Source organism: Carica papaya, chromosome 5, assembly GCF_054855325.1.
Source record: "Carica papaya isolate Zhongbai chromosome 5, ASM5485532v1, whole genome shotgun sequence".
Lineage (NCBI taxonomy): Eukaryota > Viridiplantae > Streptophyta > Magnoliopsida > Brassicales > Caricaceae > Carica > Carica papaya.
This window is the reverse complement of record NC_142313.1, coordinates 31081496-31102369: the sequence shown is the minus strand read 5'-3', so window position 1 is coordinate 31102369 and position 20874 is coordinate 31081496. Positions and strand designations below refer to the sequence as shown.

General features: G+C 46.4%; 9 non-coding genes and 31 pseudogenes across 9 annotated transcripts; all 40 read left to right on the top strand.

Moving 5' to 3' along the window:
* The first annotated feature begins 520 nt into the window (after positions 1–520).
* Positions 521–639, top strand: LOC148264028 (5S ribosomal RNA; annotated as a pseudogene).
* A 205-nt stretch (positions 640–844) lies between these two features.
* LOC148264027 (5S ribosomal RNA) lies at positions 845–963 on the top strand. Its single transcript, XR_015819604.1, has one exon. It is a non-coding gene; the product is annotated as a 5S ribosomal RNA (ribosomal RNA).
* A 204-nt stretch (positions 964–1167) lies between these two features.
* LOC148264026 (5S ribosomal RNA) lies at positions 1168–1286 on the top strand (annotated as a pseudogene).
* Positions 1287–1617: 331 nt separating this feature from the next.
* LOC148264025 (5S ribosomal RNA) lies at positions 1618–1736 on the top strand (annotated as a pseudogene).
* A 208-nt stretch (positions 1737–1944) lies between these two features.
* On the top strand, positions 1945–2063 carry LOC148264024 (5S ribosomal RNA; annotated as a pseudogene).
* Positions 2064–2298: 235 nt separating this feature from the next.
* On the top strand, positions 2299–2417 carry LOC148264023 (5S ribosomal RNA). The gene has a single exon (XR_015820685.1). It is a non-coding gene; the product is annotated as a 5S ribosomal RNA (ribosomal RNA).
* A 555-nt stretch (positions 2418–2972) lies between these two features.
* On the top strand, positions 2973–3091 carry LOC148264022 (5S ribosomal RNA). The gene has a single exon (XR_015819667.1). It is a non-coding gene; the product is annotated as a 5S ribosomal RNA (ribosomal RNA).
* Positions 3092–3296: 205 nt separating this feature from the next.
* Positions 3297–3415, top strand: LOC148264021 (5S ribosomal RNA; annotated as a pseudogene).
* A 246-nt stretch (positions 3416–3661) lies between these two features.
* Positions 3662–3780, top strand: LOC148264020 (5S ribosomal RNA; annotated as a pseudogene).
* Positions 3781–4342: 562 nt separating this feature from the next.
* On the top strand, positions 4343–4461 carry LOC148264019 (5S ribosomal RNA; annotated as a pseudogene).
* A 562-nt stretch (positions 4462–5023) lies between these two features.
* Positions 5024–5142, top strand: LOC148264018 (5S ribosomal RNA). Its single transcript, XR_015819790.1, has one exon. It is a non-coding gene; the product is annotated as a 5S ribosomal RNA (ribosomal RNA).
* Positions 5143–5303: 161 nt separating this feature from the next.
* On the top strand, positions 5304–5422 carry LOC148264017 (5S ribosomal RNA; annotated as a pseudogene).
* A 563-nt stretch (positions 5423–5985) lies between these two features.
* On the top strand, positions 5986–6104 carry LOC148264016 (5S ribosomal RNA; annotated as a pseudogene).
* Positions 6105–6309: 205 nt separating this feature from the next.
* On the top strand, positions 6310–6428 carry LOC148264015 (5S ribosomal RNA; annotated as a pseudogene).
* A 204-nt stretch (positions 6429–6632) lies between these two features.
* On the top strand, positions 6633–6751 carry LOC148264014 (5S ribosomal RNA; annotated as a pseudogene).
* A 561-nt stretch (positions 6752–7312) lies between these two features.
* On the top strand, positions 7313–7430 carry LOC148264013 (5S ribosomal RNA; annotated as a pseudogene).
* A 204-nt stretch (positions 7431–7634) lies between these two features.
* On the top strand, positions 7635–7753 carry LOC148264012 (5S ribosomal RNA; annotated as a pseudogene).
* A 561-nt stretch (positions 7754–8314) lies between these two features.
* On the top strand, positions 8315–8433 carry LOC148264011 (5S ribosomal RNA). Its single transcript, XR_015820010.1, has one exon. It is a non-coding gene; the product is annotated as a 5S ribosomal RNA (ribosomal RNA).
* A 559-nt stretch (positions 8434–8992) lies between these two features.
* LOC148264010 (5S ribosomal RNA) lies at positions 8993–9111 on the top strand. Its single transcript, XR_015820453.1, has one exon. It is a non-coding gene; the product is annotated as a 5S ribosomal RNA (ribosomal RNA).
* A 556-nt stretch (positions 9112–9667) lies between these two features.
* Positions 9668–9786, top strand: LOC148264009 (5S ribosomal RNA; annotated as a pseudogene).
* A 205-nt stretch (positions 9787–9991) lies between these two features.
* On the top strand, positions 9992–10110 carry LOC148264008 (5S ribosomal RNA; annotated as a pseudogene).
* A 205-nt stretch (positions 10111–10315) lies between these two features.
* LOC148264007 (5S ribosomal RNA) lies at positions 10316–10434 on the top strand. The gene has a single exon (XR_015820941.1). It is a non-coding gene; the product is annotated as a 5S ribosomal RNA (ribosomal RNA).
* An 882-nt stretch (positions 10435–11316) lies between these two features.
* LOC148264006 (5S ribosomal RNA) lies at positions 11317–11435 on the top strand (annotated as a pseudogene).
* A 209-nt stretch (positions 11436–11644) lies between these two features.
* Positions 11645–11763, top strand: LOC148264005 (5S ribosomal RNA; annotated as a pseudogene).
* Positions 11764–12325: 562 nt separating this feature from the next.
* LOC148264004 (5S ribosomal RNA) lies at positions 12326–12444 on the top strand (annotated as a pseudogene).
* A 205-nt stretch (positions 12445–12649) lies between these two features.
* LOC148264003 (5S ribosomal RNA) lies at positions 12650–12768 on the top strand. The gene has a single exon (XR_015820434.1). It is a non-coding gene; the product is annotated as a 5S ribosomal RNA (ribosomal RNA).
* Positions 12769–13328: 560 nt separating this feature from the next.
* On the top strand, positions 13329–13448 carry LOC148264002 (5S ribosomal RNA; annotated as a pseudogene).
* Positions 13449–14005: 557 nt separating this feature from the next.
* On the top strand, positions 14006–14124 carry LOC148264001 (5S ribosomal RNA; annotated as a pseudogene).
* A 205-nt stretch (positions 14125–14329) lies between these two features.
* LOC148264000 (5S ribosomal RNA) lies at positions 14330–14448 on the top strand. The gene has a single exon (XR_015820432.1). It is a non-coding gene; the product is annotated as a 5S ribosomal RNA (ribosomal RNA).
* An 886-nt stretch (positions 14449–15334) lies between these two features.
* Positions 15335–15453, top strand: LOC148263999 (5S ribosomal RNA; annotated as a pseudogene).
* Positions 15454–16016: 563 nt separating this feature from the next.
* LOC148263998 (5S ribosomal RNA) lies at positions 16017–16135 on the top strand (annotated as a pseudogene).
* A 209-nt stretch (positions 16136–16344) lies between these two features.
* On the top strand, positions 16345–16463 carry LOC148263997 (5S ribosomal RNA; annotated as a pseudogene).
* Positions 16464–16672: 209 nt separating this feature from the next.
* On the top strand, positions 16673–16791 carry LOC148263996 (5S ribosomal RNA; annotated as a pseudogene).
* Positions 16792–17354: 563 nt separating this feature from the next.
* Positions 17355–17473, top strand: LOC148263995 (5S ribosomal RNA; annotated as a pseudogene).
* Positions 17474–18033: 560 nt separating this feature from the next.
* On the top strand, positions 18034–18151 carry LOC148263994 (5S ribosomal RNA; annotated as a pseudogene).
* A 204-nt stretch (positions 18152–18355) lies between these two features.
* LOC148263993 (5S ribosomal RNA) lies at positions 18356–18474 on the top strand (annotated as a pseudogene).
* A 208-nt stretch (positions 18475–18682) lies between these two features.
* Positions 18683–18801, top strand: LOC148263992 (5S ribosomal RNA; annotated as a pseudogene).
* Positions 18802–19363: 562 nt separating this feature from the next.
* LOC148263991 (5S ribosomal RNA) lies at positions 19364–19482 on the top strand (annotated as a pseudogene).
* Positions 19483–20044: 562 nt separating this feature from the next.
* On the top strand, positions 20045–20163 carry LOC148263990 (5S ribosomal RNA; annotated as a pseudogene).
* A 559-nt stretch (positions 20164–20722) lies between these two features.
* LOC148263989 (5S ribosomal RNA) lies at positions 20723–20841 on the top strand (annotated as a pseudogene).
* Positions 20842–20874: the final 33 nt, after the last annotated feature.

Below are 20874 nucleotides of genomic sequence, written 5' to 3'. Positions count from 1 at the left end.
CCAGATGTGCCGTTCGACGTTACGCGCGACTTTAATTATGGTCCGCAGATTTATTCACAAATGTGAGTCACGGCGCCGTGGCATTTTACTTGATATTTGAACGAGAACGAGAGGTGCAGTGCGCACGCACAAGGAAACAAATGACGGGAGGGGGAAGAAAGGGAAATGAGTTTATGTATTTGTAGCGCAAAATTAAACAAGTGGCATCATACCAGCACTAATGCATTGGATCCCATCAGAATTCTGCAGTTAAGTGTGCTTTGGCGAGAGTAGTAGTCGGATGTGTGACCTCTTGGGAAGTCCTCGTATCGAAACAACTTTTTTTCAGATGGGTCGTTCGACATTACGCGCGACTGGAACTATGGTCCGCTGGTTTATACGCAAATGTGAGTCAAGAATTAGGGGCATTTTAATCGATATTAGAACGAGAAGGAGAGGTGCAGTGTGAACGCACAAGGAAACAAATGATGGGAGAGGGGAGGGAAGAAGGAGTGTATGTATTTTCAGAACGAAATTAAACTGGTGCGGTCACAATAGCACAAATGCACCGGATCCCATCAGAACTCCGCAGTTAAGTGTGCTTTGCCGAAAGTAGTACAATGATGGGTTACCTCATGGGAAGTTCTCGTGTTGCACCCATTTTTTTGCAGATGTGCCGTTCGACGTTACGCGCGACTTTAATTATGGTCCGCATATTTATTTGCAAATGTGAGTCACGGCGCCGTGGCATTTTACTTGATATTTGAACGAGAACGAGAGGTGCAGTGCGCACGCACAAGGAAACAAATGACGGGAGGGGGAAGAAAGGGGAATGAGTTTATGTATTTGCAGCGCGAAATTAAACAGGTGCGATTATACCAGCACTGATGCACCGGATCCCATCAGAACTCCGCAGTGAAGTGTGCTTGGGCGAGATTAGTACTCGGATGGGTGACCTCCTGGGAAGTCCTCGTGTCGCACCAATTTTTTTTCAGACGGGTCGTTTGATGTTACGCGCGTTTGGAACTAGGGTCCGCTGGTTTATACGCAAATGTGAGTCAAGAAGCAGGGGCATTTTAATCGATATTAGAACGAGAATGAGAGGTGAAGTGTGAACGCACAAGGAAACAAATGATGGGAGGGGGGGAGGGAAGAAGGAGTGTATGTATTTGCAGCGCGGAAATAAACAGGTACGATCATACCAGCACAAATTCACCGGATCCGATCAGAACTCCGCAGTTAAGTGTGCTTGGGCGAGAGTAGCACTCGGATGGGTGACCACTTGGGAAGCCCTCGTGTTACACCTATTTTTTTTCGGATGGTTTGTTCGACGTTACGCGCGAATAGAATTATAAACCGCTGGTTCATTTGCAAAGGTGAGTCACGGTGCCGGGGCATATTACTTGATATTAAAACGAGAAAGAGAGAAGCAGAGTGCACGCACAAGGAAACAAATGACGGGAGGGGGGATGGGAGGAGAAAGAGTGTATGTATTTGCAGTGCAGAATGAAACATGAGGGATCATACCAGCACTAATGCAACAAGGAAGGAGAGTTGCAGTGTGAACGTACAAGGAAACAAATGATGGGAGGCAGGGAGGGAAGAAGGAGTGTATGTATTTTCAGCACGAAATTAAACAGGTGCGGTCACACCAGTACAAATGCACCGGATCCCATCAGAACTCCGCAGTTAAGTGTGCTTTGGCGAAAGTAGTACAATGATGGGTTACCTCCTGGGAAGTTCTCGTGTCGCACCCATTTTCTTTTTTTCAGATGTGCCGTTCGATGTTACACGCGACTTTAATTATGGTCCGCAGATTTATTCACAAATGTGAGTCACGGCGTTGTGGTATTTTACTTGATATTGAACGAGAACGAGAGGTACAGTGCGCACGCACAAGGAAACAAATGACGGGAGGGGGAAGAAAGGAGAAGGAGTTTATGTATTTGCAGCGCGAAATTAAACAGGTGCGATCATACCAGCACTAATGCACCGGATCCCATCAAAATTCCGCAGTTAAGTGTGCTTGGGCGAGAGTAGTACTCGGATGGGTGACCTCTTGTGAAGTCCTTATATTTCACCCATTTTCTTAGGAAGTCCTCGTGTTGTACCCATTTTTTTGCAGATTATTCTTTCGACGATACGCGCGACTTGAATTATGGTCCTCAGGTTTATTCACAAATGTGAGTCACGGCACCGTAGCATTTTACTTGATATTAGAACGAGCACGGTTGGTGCAGTGCGTACGCACAAGGAAACAAATGACGGGAGGGGGAAGAAAGGAGAATGAGTTTATGTATTTGCAGCGCGAAATTAAACGGGTGCGATCATACCAGCACTAATGCACCGGATCCCATCAGAACTCTGCAGTTAAGTGTGCTTGGACGCGAGTAGTACTCGGATGGGTGACCTCTAGGGAAGTTCTCGTGTCGCACCAATTTTTTTTCAGACGGGTCGTTCAACGTTACGCACGACTGGAACTAGGGTCCGCTGATTTATACGCAAATGTGAGTCAAGAAGCAGGGGCATTTTAATCGATATTAGAACGAGAAGGAGAGATGCAGTGTGAACGCACAAGAAAACAATTGATAGGAGGGGGAGGGAAGGAGAATGAGTGTATATATTTTCAGCACGAAATGAAACAGGTGCGATCATGCCAGCACTAATGCAACGGATTCTATCAGAACTCCGTAAGGGTGCTTGGGCAAGAGTAGTACTAGCATGGGTTACCTCATGCGAAGTCCTTATATTTCACCTATTTTCTCGTGAAGTCCTCGTGTTGCACCCATTTTTTTGCAGATGATTCTTTTGACGTTACGCACGACTCGTATTATGGTCCTCGGGTTTGTTCGCAAATGTGAGTCACGTCGCTGTAGCATTTTACTTGATATTAGAACGAGAACAGGAGGTGCGGTGTACACGCACAAGGAAACAAATGATGGGAAGGGGAAGAAAAGGGAATGAGTTTATGTATTTGCGTCGCAAAATTAAACAGGTGCGATCATACCAGCACTAATGCACCGGATCCCATCAGAACTCCGCTGTTAAGTGTGCTTGGGCGAGATTAGTACTCGGATGGGTGACCTCTTGGGAAGTCCTCGTGTCGCACCAATTTTTTTTCAGACGGGTCGTTTGACGTTACGCACGTTTGGAACTAGGGTCCGCTGGTTTATACATAAATGTAAGTCAAGAAGCAGGGGCATTTTAATCGATATTAGAACGAGAATGAGAGGTGAAGTGTGAACGCACAAGGAAACAAATGACGGGAGGGGGAAGAAAGGAGAAGGAGTGTATATATTTGCAGCGCGAAATTAAACAGGTGCGATCATACCAGCACTAAAGCTCCGGATCCCATCAGAACTCCGTAGTTATGTGTGCTTGGGCGAGGGTAGTACTCGGATGAGTGACCACTTGGGAAGCCCTCGTGTTGCACCTTATATTTCACCCATTTTCTTAGGAAGTCCTCGTGTTGTACCCTTTTTTTGCAGATTATTCTTTCGACGATACGCGCGACTTGAATTATGGTCCGCAGAATTTTTCGCAAATGTGAGTCACGGCGCCGTGGCATTTTACTTGATATTTGAATGAGAACGAGAGGTGCAGTGCGCACGCACAAGGAAACAAATGGCGGGAAGGGGAAGAAAGGGGAAGGCGTTTATGTATTTGCAGCGCGGAATTAAACGAGTGCGATCATACCAGCACTAATGCACCGGATCTCTTCATAACTCTGCAGTTAAGTGTGCTTGGGGGAGAGTAGTACTCGCATGGGTGACCTCCTGGGAAGTCCTCGTGTCGCACTAATTTTTTTTTTAGACGGGTCGTTCGACGTTACGAGCGACTGGAACTAGGGTCCCCTGGTTCATACGCAAATGTGAGTCAAGAAGCAGGGGCATTTTAATCGATATTAGAACAAGAAGGAGAGATGCAGAGTGCACGCACAAGGAAACAAATGACGGGAGGGGGGATGGAGGGAGAAAAAGTGTATATATTTGCAGCGCAGAATGAAACATGAGCAATAATACCAGCACCAATGCGACGGATTCTATCAGAACTTCGCAAGTTAAGGGTGCTTGGGCGAGAGTAGCACTAGGATGGGTGACCTCCTGCAAAGTCCTTATATTTCACCAATTTTCTTTGGAAGTCCTCGTGTTGCACCCATTTTTTTGCAGATGATTCTATCGACGATACGCGCGACTTGACTTATGGTCGTCAGGTTTATTCGCAAATGTGAGTCACGGCACCGTATCATTTTACTTGATATTAGAACGAGCACGGGAGGTGCAGTGCGCACGCACAAGGAAACAAATGACGGGAGGGGCAAGAAAGGGGAAGGCGTTTATGTATTTGCAGCGCGGAATTAAACGAGTGCGATCATACCAGCACTAATGCACCGGATCTCTTCATAACTCTGTAGTTAAGTGTGCTTGGGGGAGAGTAGTACTCGCATGGGTGACCTCCTGGGAAGTCTTCGTGTCACACTAATTTTTTTTCAGACGGATCGTTCGACGTTACGCGCGACTGGAACTGGGGTCCGCTGGTTTATACGCAAATGTGAGTCAAGAAGCAGGGCCATTTTAATCGATATTAGAACGAGAAGGAGAAGGCAGTGTGAAGGCACAAGGAAACAATTGATGGGAGGGGGAGGGAAGGAGAAGGAGTGTATGTATTTTCAGCACGAAATGAAACAGGTGCGATCATACCAGCACTAATGCAACGGATTCTATCAGAACTCCGTAGGTAAGGGTGCTTGGGCGAGAGTAGTACTACCATGGGTTACCTCCTGCGAAGTCCTTATATTTCACCCATTTTCTCGTGAAGTCCTCGTGTTGCACCCATTTTCTTTTTTTATGATATGCCGTTCGACGTTACGCGCGACTTTAATTATGGTCCACAAATTTATTCGCAAATGTGAGTCACGGCGCCGTGGCATTTTACTTGATATTTAAACGAGAACGAGAGGTGCAGTGCGCACACACAAGGAAACAAATGACGGGAGGGGGAAGAAAGGAGAAAGAGTTTATGTATTTGCAGCGCGAAATTAAACTGGTGCGATCATACCAGCACTAAAGCACCGGATCCCATCAGAACTCCGCAGTTAAGTGTGTTTGGGCGAGATTAGTACTCGGATGGGTGACCTCATGGGAAGTCCTCGTGTTGCAGTAATTTTTTTTTCAGACGGGTCGTTCGACGTTATGCGCATCTGGAACTAGGGTCCGCTGGTTTATACGTAAATGTGAGTCAAGAAGCAGGGGCATTTTAATCGCTATTAGAACGAGAATGAGAGGTGAAGAATGAGTGTATGTATTTTCGGCACGAAATTAAACAGGTGAGGTCACACCAGCACAAATGCACCAGATCCCATCAGAACTCTGCAGTTAAGTGTGCTTTGGCGAAAGTAGTACAATGATGGGTTACCTCCTGGGAAGTTCTCGTGTTGCACCCATTTTCTTTTTTTCAGATGTGCCGTTCAACGTTACGCGCAACTTTAATTATGGTCCGCATATTTATTCTCAAATGTGAGTCACGGCGCCGTGGTATTTGACTTGATATTTGAACGAGAACGAGAGGTGCAGTGCGCACGCACAAGGAAACAAATGACGGGAGGGGGAATAAAGGAGAAGGAGTGTATGTATTTGCAGCGCGAAATGAAACAGGTGCGATCATACCAGCACTAATGCAACGGATTCTATCAGAACTCCGTAGGTAAGGGTGTTTGGGCTAGAGTAGTACTAGCATGGGTTACCTCCTGCGAAGTCCTTATATTTGACAAATTTTCTTGTGAAGTCCCCGTGTTGCACCTATTTTTTTGCAGATGATTCTTTCGACGATACGCGCGACTTGAATTATGGTCATCAGGTTTATTCGCAAATGTGAGTCACGGCACCGTAGCATTTTACTTGATATTAGAACGAGCACCGGAGGTGCAGTGCGCACGCACAAGAAAACAAATGGCGGGAGGGGGAAGAAAGGAGAATGAGTTTATGTATTTGCAGCGCGAAATTAAACAGGTGCGATCATAACAGCACTAATGCACCGGATCCCATCAGAACTCCGCAGTTAAGTGTGCTTGGGCGAGATTAGTACTCGGATGGGTGACCTCCTAGGAAGTCCTCGTGTCGCACCAACTTTTTTTCAGACGGGTCGTTCGACGTTACGCGCGTATGGAACTAAAGTTCGCTGGTTTATACGCAAATGTGAGTCAAGAAGCAGGGGCATTTTAATCGATATTAGAACGAGAATGAGAGGTGAAGTGTGAACGCACAAGGAACCAAATGACCGGAGGGGGAAGAAAGGAGAAGGAGTGTATGTATTTGCAGCGCAAAATTAAACAGGTGCGATCAAACCAGCACTAAAGCCCCGGATCCCATCAGAATTCCGCACTTAAGTGTGCTTGGGCGAGAGTAGTACTCGGATGGGTGACAACTTGGAAAGCCCTCGTGTTGCACCTATTTTTTTCGGATGGGTTGTTAAACGTTACGCGCGAATGGAATTATAAACTGCTGGTTCATTTGCAAAGGAGAGTCACGGTGCCGAGGCATATTACTTGATATTAGAACGAGAAAGAGAGATGCAGAGTGCACGCACAAGGAAACAAATGACGGGAGGGGGAAGAAAGGAGAAGGAGTGTATGTATTTGCAGCGCGAAATTAAAAAGGTGCGATCATACCAGCACAAAAGCTCCAGATCCCATCAGAACTTCGCAATTAAGTGTGCTTGGGCGAGGGTAGTACTCGGATGGGTGACCACCTGGGAAGCCCAAGTGTTGCTTCTATTTTTTTTCGGATGGGTTGTTCGACGTTACGCGCGAATGGAATTATAATCCGCTGGTTCATTTGCAAAGGTGAGTCACGGTGCCGGGGCATATTACTTGATATTAGAACGAGAAAGATAGATGCAGAGTGCTCGCACAAGGAAACAAATGACGGGAGGAAGGATGGGAGGAGAAAGAGTGTATGTATTTGCAGTGCATAATGAAACATGAGGGATCATACCAGCACTAATGCAACGGATTCTATCAGAACTCCGCAGTTAAGGGTGCTTGGGCGAGAAAAGTACTCGCATGGGTGACCTCCTGCGAAGTCCTTATATTTCACCCATTTTCTTGGGAGGTCCTCGTGTTGCACCCATCTTTTTGTAGATGATTCTTTCGACGTTACACGCGACTTGACTTATGGTCCACAGGTTTATTCGCAAATGTGAGTCACGGCACCGTGGAATTTTACTTGATATTAGAACGAGTACGGGAGGTGCAGTTCGCACGCACAAAGAAACAAATGACGGGAGGAGGAAGAAAAGAGAAGGAGTGTATGTATTTGAAGCGCAAAGTTAAACAAGTGGCATCATACCAGCATTAATGCACTGGATCCCATCAGAACTCTGCAGTTAAGTGTGCTTGGGCGAGAGTAGTACTCGGATGGGTGACCTCTTGGGAAGTCCTCGTATCGCAACAATTTTTTTTCAGATGGGTCGTTCAACGTTACGCGCGACTGGAACTATGGTCCGCTGGTTTATACGCAAATATGAGTCAAGAATCCGAGGCATTTTAATCGATATTCGAACGAGAAGGAGAGGTGCAGTGTGAACGCACAAAGAAACAAATGATGAGAGGGGGGGAGGGAAGAAGGAGTGTATGTATTTTCAGCACGAAATTAAACAAGTGCGGTCACACCGGCACTAATGCACCGGATCCCATCAGAACTCCGCAGTTAAGTGTGCTTTGGCGAAAGTAGTACAATGATGGGTTACCTTCTGGGAAGTTCTCGTGTTGCACCCATTTTTTTTTTCAGATGTGCCGTTCGACGTTACGCGCGACTTTAATTATGGTCCACAGATTTATTCACAAATGTGAGTCACGGCGCCGTGGCATTTTACTTGATATTTGAACGAGAACGAGAGGTGCAGTGCGCACGCACAAGGAAACGAATGACGGGAGGGGGAAGAAAGGAGAAGGAGTGTATGTATTTGCAGCGCGAAATTAAACAGGTGCGATCATACCAGCACTAATGCAACGGATTCTATCAGAACTCCGTAGGTAAGGGTGCTTGGGCGAGAGTAGTACTAGCATGGGTTACCTCCTGCGAAGTCCTTATATTTGACCAATTTTCTTGTGAAGTCCCCGTGTTGCACCCATTTTTTTGCAGATGATTCTTTCGACGATACGCGCGACTTGAATTATGGTCCTCAGGTTTATTCGCAAATGTGACTCACGGCACTGTAGCATTTTACTTGATATTAGAACGAGAACGGGAGGTGCAGTGCGCACGCACAAGGAAACAAATGACGGGAGGGGGAAGAAAGGAGAAGGAGTTTATGTATTTGCAGCGCGGAATTAAACGAGTGCGATCATACCAACACTAATGCACCGGATCCCATCAGAACTCCGCAGTTAAGTGTGCTTGGGCGAGAGTAGTACTCAGATGGGTGACCTCTTGGGAAGTCCTCGTGTCGCACTAATTTTTTTTCAGACTGGTCGTTCGACGTTACGCGCGACTGGAACTAGAGTCCACTGGTTTATACGCAAATGTGAGTCAAAAAGCACGGGCATGTTAATCGATATTAGAACGAGAAGGAGAGGTGCAGTGTGAACGCACAAGGAAACAATTGATGGGAGGGGGAGGGAAGGAGAAGGAGTGTATGTATTTTCAGCACGAAATGAAACAGGTGTGATCATACCAGCACTAATGCAACAGATTCTATCAGAACTCCGTAGGTAAGGGTGCTTGGGCGAGAGTAGTACTAGCATGGGTTACCACCTGCGAAGTGCTTATATTTCACCCATTTTCTTGTGAAGTCCTTGTGTCACACTAATTTTTTTTCAGACGGGTCGTTCGACGTTACGCGCGTCTGGAACTAGGGTCCGCTGGTTTATACGCAAATGTGAGTCAAGAAGCAGGGGCATTTTAATCTATATTAGAACGAGAACGAGAGGTGAAGTGTGAACGCACAAGGAAACAAATGACGGGAGGGGGAAGAAAGGAGAAGGAGTGTATGTAATTGCAGCGCAAAATTAAACAGGTGCGATCATACCAGCACTAAAGCTCCGGATCCCATCAGAACTACGCAGTTAAGTGTGCTTGGGCGAGAGTAGTACTCGGATGGGTGACCACCTGGGAAGCCCTCGTGTTGCACTTATATTTTTTCGGATGGGTTGTTCGATGTTACGCGCGAATGGAATTATAAACCGCTGGTTCATTTGCAAAGGTGAGTCACGGTGCCGGGGCATATTACTTGATATTAGAACGAGAAAGAGAGATGTAGAGTGCACGCACAAGTAAACAAATGACGGGAGGGGGGATGGAAGGAGACAGAGTGAATGTATTTGCTGTGCAGAATGAAACATGAGGGATCATACCAGCACTAACGTAACGGATTCTATCAGAACTCCGCAGTTAAGGGTGCTTGGGCGAGAAAAGTACTCGGATGGGTGACCTCCTGCGAAGTCTTTATATTTCATCCATTTTCTTTGGAGGTCCTCGTGTTGCACCCATCTTTTTGCAGATGATTCTTTTGACGTTACGCGCGACTTGATTTATGGTCCGCAGGTTTATTCGCAAATGTGAGTCACGGCGCCGTGACATTTTACTTGATATTAGAACGAGTACGGGAGGTGCAGTGCGCACGCACAAGGAAACAAATGACGGGATAGGAAGAAAAGAGGAGTGTATGTAGTTGAAGCGCAAAATTAAACAAGTGGCATCATACCAGCACTAATGCACTGGATCCCATCAGAACTCCTCAGTTAAGTGTGCTTGGGCGAGAGTAGTACTCGGATAGGTCGCCACTTGTGAAGTCCTCGTGTTGCACCCATTTTTTTGCATATGATTCTTTCGACGTTACGCGTGACTTGAATTATGGTCCTCAGGTTTATTCCCAAATGTGAGTCACGGCGCTGTAGCATTTTACTTGATATTAGAACAAGAACGGGAGGTGCAGTGCGCACGCACAAGGAAACAAATGACGGGAGGGGGAAAAAAGGGGAATGAGTTTATGTATTTGCAGCGCAAAATTAAAGAGGTACGATCATACCAGCACTAATGCACCGGATCCCATTAGAACTCCGCAGTGAAGTGTGATTGGGCGAGATTAGTACTCGGATGGGTGACCTCCTGGGAAGTCCTCGTGTCAGACCAATTTTTTTTCAGACGGGTCGTTCGACGTTACCCGCGTCTGGAACTAGGGTCCGCTGGTTTATACGCAAATGTGAGTCAAGAAGCAGGGGCATTTTAATCGATATTAGAACGAGAATGAGAGGTGAAGTGTGAACGCACAAGGAAACAAATGACGGGAGGGGGAAGAAAGGAGAAGGAGTGTATGTATTTGCAGCGCGAAATTAAACAGGTGCGATCATACCAGCACTAAAGCTTCGGATCCCATCAGAACTCCGCAGTTAAGTGTGCTTGGGCGAGGATAGTACTCGGATGGGTGACCACTTGGGAAGCCCACGTGTTGCACCTATTTTTTTTCGGATGTGTTGTTCGACGTTATGCGTGAATGGAATTATAAACCGCTGGTTCATTTGCAAAGGTGAGTCACGGTGCCGGGTCATATTACTTGATATTATAACGAGAAAGAGAGATGCAGAGTGCACGCACAAGGAAATAAATGACGGGAGGGGGGATGGAAGGAGAAAGAGTGTATGTATTTGCAGTGCAGAATGAAACATGTGGGATCATACCAGCACTAATGCAACAGATTCTATCAGAACTCCGCAGTTAAGGGTGCTTGGGCGAGAAAAGTATTCGGATGGGTGACCTCCTGCGAAGTCCTTATATTTCACCCATTTTCTTGGGAGGTCCTCGTGTTGCACCCGTCTTTTTGCAGATGATTCTTTCGACGTTACGCGCGACTTGATTTATGGTCCGCAGGTTTATTCTCAAATGTGAGTCACGGCGCCGTGGCATTTTACTTGATATTAGAACGAGTACGGGAGGTGCAGTGCGTACGCACAAGGAAACAAATGACGGGATGAGGAAGAAAAGAGAAAGAGTGTATGTAATTGAAGCGCAAAATTAAACAAGTGGCATCATGCCAGCACTAATGCACTGGATCCCATCAGAACTCTGCAGTTAAGTGTGCTTGGGAGAGAATAGTACTCGGATGGCTGACCTCTTGGGAAGTCCTCGTATCGCAACAATTTTTTTTTAGATGGGTCGTTCGACGTTACGCGTGACTGGAACTATGGTCCGCTTGTTTATACGCAAATGTGAGTCAAGAATCAGGGGCATTTTAATCGATATTAGAACGAGAAGGAGAGGTGCAGTGTGAACGCACAAGGAAACAAATGATGGGAGGGGGGAGGGAAGAAGGAGTGTATGTATTTTCGGCACGAAATTAAACAGGTGCGGTCACACCAGCACAAATGCACCGGATCCCATCAGAACTCCGCAGTTAAGTGTACTTTGACGAAAGTAGTACAATGATGGGTTACCTCCTGGGAAGTTCTCGTGTTGCACCCATTTTCTTTTTTTCAGATGTGACGTTCGACGTTACTCGCGACTTTAATTATGGTCCGCAGATTTATTCGCAAATGTGAGTGACGGCGCTGTGGCATTTTACTTGATATTTGAACGAGAACGAGAGATGCAGTGCGCGGGCACAAGGAAACAAATGACGGGAGGGGAAAGAAAGGAGAAGGAGTTTATGTATTTGCAGCGCGAAATTAAACAGGTGCGATCATACCAACACTAATGCACCGGATCACATCAGAACTCCGCAGTTAAGTGTGCTTGGGCGAGAGTAGTACTCGGATGGGTTACCTCCTGGGAAGTCCTCGTGTCGCACTAATTTTTTTTTCAGACGGGTCGTTCGACGTTACGCGCGAATGGAACTAGGGTCCACTGGTTTATATGCAAATGTGAGTCAAGAAACATGGGCATTTTAATCGATATTAGAACGAGAAGGAGAGATGCAGAGTGCACGCACAAGGAAACAAATGACGGGAGGGGGGATGGAGGGAGAAAGAGTGTATGTATTTGCAGCGCAGAATGAAACATGAGCAATCATACTAGCACTAATGCAACGAATTCTATCAGAACTCCGCAAGTTAAGGGTGCTTGGGCGAGAGTAGCACTAGGTTGGGTGACCTCCTGCGAAGTCCTTATATTTCACCCATTTTATTAGGAAGTCCTCGTGTTGTACCCATTTTATTGCACATGATTCTTTGGACATTACGCGCGACTTGAATTATGGTCCTCAGGTTTATTCGTAAATGTGAGTCACGGCGCTGTAGCATTTTACTTGATATTAGAACGAGAACGGGAGCTACAGTGCGCACGCACAAGGAAATAAATGACGGGAGGGGGACTTAAGGGGAATGAGTTTATGTATTTGCAGCGCGAAATTAAACAGGTGCAATCATTCCAGCACTAATGCACCGGATCCAATCAGAACTCCGCAGTTAAGTGTGCTTGGGCGAGAGTAGTACTCGGATGGGTGACCTCTTTGGAAGTCCTCGTGTCGCACCAATTTTTTTTCAGACGGGTCGTTCGACGTTACGCGCGACTGGAACTAGGGTCCGCTGGTTTATACGCAAATGTGAGTCAATAAGCAGGGGCATTTTAATCGATATTAAAACGAGAATGAGAGGTGAAGTGTGAACGCACAAGGAAACAAGTGACAGGAAGGGGAAGAAAGGAGAAGGAGTGTATGTATTTGCAGCGCGAAATTAAACAGGTGCGATCATACCATCACTAAAGCCCCGGATCCCATCAGAACTCCGCAGTTAAGTGTGCTTGGGCGAGACTAGTACTCGGATGGGTGACCACTTGGGAAGCCCTCGTGTTGCACCTATTTTTTTCGGATGGGTTGTTCGACGTTACGCACGAATGGAATTATAAACCGCTGGTTCATTTGCAAAGGTGAGTCACGGTGCCGGGGCATATTACTTGATATTAGAACGAGAAAGAGAGATGCAGAGTGCACGCACAAGGAAACAAATGACGGGAGGGGGGATGGGAGGAGAAAGAGTGTATGTATTTGCAGTGCAGAATGAAACATGAGGGATCATACCAGCACTAATGCAAAGGATTCTATCAGAACTCCGCAGTTAAGGGTGCTTGGGCGAGAAAAGTACTCGGATGGGTGACCTCCTGCGAAGTCCTTATATTTCACCAATTTTCTTGGGAGGTCCTCGTGTTGCACCCATCTTTTTGCAGATGATTCTTTCGACGTTATGCACGACTTGATTTATGGTCCGCAGGTTTATTCTCAAATGTGAGTCATGGCGCCGTGGCATTTTACTTGATATTAGAACGAGTACGGGAGGTGCAGTGCGCATGCACAAGGAAACAAATGACGGAATGAGGAAGAAAGGAGATGAAGTGTATGTATTTGAAGCACAAAATTAAACAAATGGCATCATACCAGCACTAATGCACTGGATCCCATCAGAACTCTGCAGTTAAGTGTGCTTGGGCGAGAGTAGTACTTGGATGGGTGACCTCCTAGGAAATCCTCGTGTCGCACCAATTTTTTTTCAGACGGGTCGTTCGACGTTACGCGCGACTGGAACGAGGTTCCGCTGGTTTTTACGCAAATGTGAGTCAGGAAGAAGGGGCATTTTAATCAATATTAGAACGAGAAGGAGAGGTGCAGTGTGAACGCACAAGGAAACAATTGATGGGAGGGGGAGGGAAGGAGAAGGAGTGTATGTATTTTTAGCACGAAATGAAACAGTTGCGATCATACCAGCACTAATGCAACGGATTCTATCAGAACTCCGTAGGTAAGGGTGCTTGGGCGAGAGTAGTTCTAGCATGGGTTACCTCCTGCGAAGTCCTTATATTTTACCAATTTTCTTAGGAAGTCCTCGTGTTGCACCCATTTTTTTGCAGATGATTCTTTCGACGATACGCGCGACTTTAATTATGGTCCTTATGTTTATTCACAAATGTGAGTCACGGCACCTTAGCATTTTACTTGATATTAGAACGAGCACGGGAGGTGCAGTGCGCACGCACAAGGAAACAAATGACGGGAGGGGGAAGAAAGGAGAATGAGTTTATGTATTTGCAGCGCAAAATTAAATGGGTGCGATCATACCAGCACTAATGCACCGGATCCTATCAAAACTCTGCAGTTAAGTGTTCTTGGGCGAGATTAGTACTCGGATGGGTGAACTCCTAGGAAGTCCTCGTGTCGCACCAATTTTTTTTCAGACGGTTCGTTCAACGTTATGCGCGTCTGGAACTAGGGTCCGCTGGTACATACGCAAATGTGAGTCAAGAAGCAGGGGCATTTTAATCGATATTAGAACGAGAATGAGAGGTGAAGTGTGAACGCACAAGAAAACAAGTGACCGGAGGGGGAAGAAAGGAGAAGGAGTGTATGTATTTGCAGCGCGAAATTAAACAGGTGCGATCATACCATCACTAAAGCCCCGGATCCCATCAGAACTCCGCAGTTAAGTGTGCTTGGGCGAGACTAGTACTCGGATGGGTGACCACTTGGGAAGCCCTCGTGTTGCACCTATTTTTTTCGGATGGGTTGTTCGACGTTACGCGCGAATGGAATTATAAACCGCTGGTTCATTTGCAAAGGTGAGTCACGGTGCCGGGGCATATTACTTGATATTAGAACGAGAAAGAGAGATGCAGAGTGCACGCACAAGGAAACAAATGACGAGAGGGGGGATGGGAGGAGAAAGAGTGTATGTATTTGCAGTGCTAAATGAAACATGAGGGATCATACCAGCACTAATGCAACGGATGCCATCAGAACTCTGCAGTTAAGTGTTCTTGAGCGAGAGTAGTACTCGGATGGGTGTCCTCCTGAGAAGTCCTCGTGTCGCACTAATTTTTTTTTCAGACAGGTCGTTCGACGTTACGCGCAACTGGAACTAGGGTCCACTTGTTTATACGCAAATGTGAGTCAAGAAGCAGGGGCATTTTAATCGATATTAGAACGATAAGGAGAGATGCAGAGTGCACGCACAAGGAAATAAATGACGGGAGGGGGGATGGAGGGAGAAAAAGTGTATGTATTTGCAGCGCAGAATGAAACATGAGCAATCATACCAACACCAATGCAACAGATTTTATCAGAACTCCGCAAGTTAAGGGTGCTTGGGCGAGAGTAGCACTAGGATGGGTGACCTCCAGCGAAGTCCTTATATTGCACCCATTTTCTTAGGAAGTCCTCGTGTTGCACCCATTTTTTTGCAGATGATTCTTTCGACGATACGCGCGACTTGAATTATGGTCCTCAGGTTTATTCGCAAATGTGAGTCACGGCACCGTAGCATTTTTCTTGATATTAGAACGAGCACGGGAGGTGCAGTGCGCACGCACAAGGAAACAAATGACGGGAGGGGGAAGAAAGGAGAAGGAGTTTATGTATTTGCAGCGCAAAAATAAACAGGTGCGATCATACCAGCACTAATGCACCCGATCCCATCAGAACTTCGCAGTTAAGTGTGCTTGGGCGAGAGTAGTACTCGGATGGGTGACCTTTTGGGAAGTCCTCGTGTCGAACTAATTTTTTTTTTCAGACGGGTCGTTCGACGTTATGCGCGACTGGAACTAGGGTTCGCTGGTTTATACGCAAATGTGAGTCAAGAAGCAGGGGCATTTTAATCGATATTAGAACGAGAAGGAGAGATGCAGAGTGCACGCACAAGGAAATAAATGACGGGAGGGGGGATGGAGGGAGAAAAAGTGTATGTATTTGCAGCGCAGAATGAAACATGAGCAATCATACCAACACCAATGCAACAGATTTTATCAGAACTCCGCAAGTTAAGGGTGCTTGGGCGAGAGTAGCACTAGGATGGGTGACCTCCAGCGAAGTCCTTATATTGCACCCATTTTCTTAGGAAGTCCTCGTGTTGCACCCATTTTTTTGCAGATGATTCTTTCGACGATACGCGCGACTTGAATTATGGTCATCAGGTTTATTCGCAAATGTGAGTCACGGCATCGTAGCATTTTACTTGATATTAGAACGAGCACGGAAGGTGCAGTGCACCCGCACAAGGAAACAAATGATGGGAGGGGGAAGAAAGGAAAAGGAGTTTATGTATTTGCAGCGCGGAATTAAACGGGTGCGATCATACCAGCACAAATGCACCGGATCCCATCAGAACTCCGCAGTTAAGTGTGCTTTGGCGAAAGTAGTACAATGATGGGTTACCTCCTGGGAAGTTCTCGTGTTGCACCCATTTTCTTTTTTTTAGATGTGTCGTTCGACGTTACGCGCGTCTTTAATTATGGTCCACAGATTTATTCGCAAATGTGAGTCACGGCGCCGTGGCATTTTACTTGATATTTAAACGAGAACGAGAGGTGCAGTGCGCACGCACAAGGAAATAAATGACGGGAGGAGGAAGAAAGGAGAAGGAGTTTATATATTTGCAATGCAGAATTAAACAGGTGCGATCATACCAGCACAAATGCACCGGATCCCATCAGAACTCCGCAGTTAAGTGTGCTTTGGCGAAAGTAGTACAATGATGGGTTACCTCCTGGGAAGTTCTCGTGTTGCACCCATTTTCTTTTTTTCAGATGTGCCGTTCGACGTTACGCGCAACTTTAATTATGGTCCGCAGATTTATTCGCAAATGTGAGTCACGGCGCCGTAGTATTTTACTTGATGTTTGAACGAGAACGAGAGGTGCAGTGCGCACGCACATGGAAACAAAGGACGGGAGGGGGAAGAAAGGATAAGGAGTTTATGTATTTGCAGCGCGAATTTAAACAGGTGCGATCATACCAGCACTAATGCATCAGATCCCATCAGAACTCCGCAGTTAAGTGTGCTTGGGCGAGAATAGTACTCGGATGGGTGACCTCTTGGGAAGTCCGCGTGTCGCACTAATTTTTTTTTTCATACGGGTCGTTCGACGTTATGTGCGACTGGAACTAGGTTCTATTGGTTTATACGCAAAGGTGAGTCACGGTGCCGGGGCATATTACTTGATATTAGAACGAGAAGGAGGGATGCAGAGTGTATGCACAAGGAAACAAATGAAGGGAGTGGGGATGGAGGGAGAAAAAATGTATGTATTTGCAGCGCAGAATGAAACATAAGCAATCATACCAGCACCAATGCAACGGGTTCTATCAGAACTCCGCAAGTTAAGGGTGTTTGGACGAGAGTAGCACTAGGATGGGTGACCTCCTGCGAAGACCTTATATTTCACCCATTTTCTTAGGAAGTCCTCGTGTTGCACCCATTTTTTTGCAGATGATTCTTTCGACGATACGCGCGACTTGAATTATGGTCCTAAGGTTTATTCGCAAATGTGAGTTACGGAACCGTAGCATTTTACTTTATATTAGAACGAGCACGGGAGGTGCAGTGCGCACGCACAAGGCGACAAATGACGGGAGGGGGAAGAAAGGAGAAGGAGTTTATGTATTTGCAGCGCAGAATTAAACGGGTGCGATCATACCAGCACTAATGCACCGGATCCCCTCAGAACTCCGCAGTTGAGTGTGCTTGGGCGAGAGTAGTACTCAGATGGGTGACCTCCTGGGAAGTCCTCGTGTCGCACCAATTTTTTTTCAAACGGGTTGTTCGACGTTACGCGCGACTGGAACTAGGGTCCACTGGTTTATACGCAAATGTGAGTCAAGAAGCATTGGCATTTTAATCGATATTAGAACGAGAAGAAGAGGTGCTGTGTGAACGCACAAGGAAACAATCGATGGGAGGGAGAGGGAAGTAGAGGGAGTGTATGTATTTTCAGCACGAAATGAAACAGGTGCGATCATATCAGCACTAATGCAACGGATTCTATCAGAACTCCGTAGGTAAGGGTGCTTGGGCGAGAGTAGTACTAGCATGGGTTACCTCCTGCGAAGTCCTTATATTTCACCCATTTTCTTGTGAAGTCCTCCTGTTGCACCCATTTTTTTGCAGATGATTCTTTCGATGTTACGCGCGACTTGATTTATGGTCCGCAGGTTTATTCGCAAATGTGAGTCACGACGCTGTAGCATTTTACTTGATATTAGAACGAGAACGGGAGGTGCAGTGCGCACGCACAAGGAAACAAATGACGGGAGAAGGAAGAAAAGAGAAGGAGTGTATGTATTTGAAGCGCAAAATTAAACAAGTGGCATCATACCAGCACTAATGCACTAGATCAAATCAGAACTCCGCAGTTAAGTGTGCTTGGGCGAGTGTAGTACTCGGATGGGTGACCTCTTGGGAAGTCCTCGTATCGCAACAATTTTTTTTCAGATGGGTCGTTCGATGTTACGCGCGACTGGAACTATGGTCCGCTGGTTTATACGTAAATGTGAGTCAAGAATCAGGGGCATTTTAATCGATATTAGAACCAGAAGGAGAGGTGCAGTGTGAACGCACAAGGAAACAAATAATGGGAGGGGGGGCGGGAAGAAGGAGTGTATGTATTTTCAGCACGAAATTAAACAGGTGCGGTCACACCAGCACAAATGCACCGGATCCCATCAGAACTCCGCAGTTAAGTGTGCTTTGGCGAAAGTAGTACAATGATGGGTTACCTCCTGGGAAGTTCTCGTGTTGCACCCATTTTCTTTTTTTCAGATATGCCGTTCTACCTTACGCGCGACTTGAATTATGGTCCGCAGATTTATTCGCAAAGAGAGTCACGGCGCCGTGGCATTTTACTTGATATTTGAGCGAGAACGAGAGGTGCAGTGCGCACGCACAAGGAAACAAATGACGGGAGGGAGAATAAAGGAGAAGGAGTTTATGTATTTGCAGCGCGAAATTAAACAGGTTCGATCATACCAGCACTAATGCACCGGATTCCATCAGAACTCCGCAGTTAAGTGTGCTTGGGCGAGAGTAGTACTCGAACGGGTTACCTCTTGGGAAGTCCTCGTGTCGCACTAATTTTTTTTTTTGACGGGTCGTTCGACGTTACGCGCGACTGGAACTAGGGTCCACTGGTTTATACGCAAATGTGAGTCAAGAAGCAGGGGCATTTTAATCGATATTAGAACGAGAAAGAGAGATGCAGAGTGCACGCACAAGGAAACAAATGACGGGAGGGGGGATGGAGGGAGAAAAAGTGTATGTATTTGCAGCGCAGAATGAAACATGAGCAATCATACCAGCTCCAATGCAACGGATTCTATCAGAACTCCGCAAGTTAAGGGTGCTTGGGCGAGAGTAGCACTAGGATGGGTGACCTCTTACGAAGTCCTTATATTTCACCCATTTTCTTAGGAAGTCCTCGTGTTGCACCCATTTTTTTGCAGATGATTCTTTCGACGATACGCGCGACTTGAATTATGGTCCTCAGGTTTATTCACAAATGTGAGTCACGGCACCATAGCATTTTACTTGATATTAGAACGAGCACGGGAGGTGCAGTGCGCACGCACAAGGAAACAAATGACGGGAGGGGGAAGAAAGGAGAAGGAGTTTATGTATTTGCAGCGCGGAATTAAAAGGGTGTGATCATAGCAGCACTAATGCACCGGATCCCGTCAGAACTCCGCAGTTAAGTGTGCTTGGGTGAGAGTAGTACTCGGATGGGTGACCTCTTGGGAAGTGCTCGTGTCGCACTAATTTTTTTTTCAGACGGGTCGTTCGACGTTACGCGCGACTGGAACTAGGGTCTACTAGTTTATACGCAAATGTGAGTCAAGAAGCAGGGGCATTTTAATCGATATTAGAATGAGAAGGAGAGATGCAGAGTGCACGCACAAGGAAACAAATGACGGGAGGGGGGATGGAGGGAGAAAAAGTGTATGTATTTGCAGCGCAGAATGAAACATGAGCAATCATACCAGCACCAATGCAACGGATTCTATCAGAACTCCGCAAGTTAAGGGTGCTTGGGCGAGAGTAGCACTAGAATGGGTGACCTCATGCGAAGTCCTTATATTTCACCCATTTTCTTAGGAAGTCCTCGTGTTCCACCCATTTTTTTGCAGATGATTCTTTCGACGATACGCGCGACTTGAATTATGGTCCTCAGGTTTATTCACAAATGTGAGTCACGGCACCGTAGCATTTTACTTTATATTAGAAGGAGCACGGGAGGTGGAGTGCGCACGCACAAGGAATCAAATGATAGGAGGGGGAAGAAATGAGAAAGAGTTTATGTATTTGCAGCGCGAAATTAAACGGGTGCAATCATACCAGCATTAATGCACCGGATCCCGTCAAAACTCCGCAGTTAAGTGTGCTTTAGCGAGAGTAGTACTCGGATGGGTGACCTCCTGGGAAGTCCTCGTATCACAACAATTTTTTTTCAGATAGGTCGTTCTACTTTACGCGCGACTGGAACTAGGGTCCGCTGGTTTATACGCAAATGTGAGTCAAGAAGCAGGGGCATTTTAATCGATATTAGAACGAGAAGAAGAGGTGCAGTATGAACGCACAAGGAAACAATCAATGGGAGGGGGAGGGAAGGAGAGTGAGTGTATGTATTTTCAGCACGAAATGAAACAGGTGCGATCATACCAGCACTAATGCGACGGATTCTATCAGAACTCGGTAGGTAAGGGTGCTTGGGCGAGAGTAGTACTAGCATGGGTTACCTCCTGCGAAGTCCTTATATTTCACCCATTTTCATGTGAAGTCCTCGTGTTGCACCCATTTTTTTGCATATGATTCTTTCGACGTTACGCGCGACTTGAATTATGGTCCTCAGGTTTATTCACAAATGTGAGTCACGGCGCCGTGGCATTTTACTTGATATGTGAACGAGAACGGGAGGTGCAGTGCGCAAGCACAAGGAAACAAATGACGGGAGAAGGAAGAAAAGAGACGGAGTGTATGTATTTGAAGTGCAAAATTAAACAAGTGGCATCATACCAGCACTAATGCACTAGATCCCATCAGAACTCTGCAGTTAAGTGTGCTTGGGCGAGTGTAGTACTCGGAAGGGTGACCACCTGGGAAGTCCTCGTGTCACACCAATTTTTTTTCAAACGGGTAGTTCGACGTTACGCG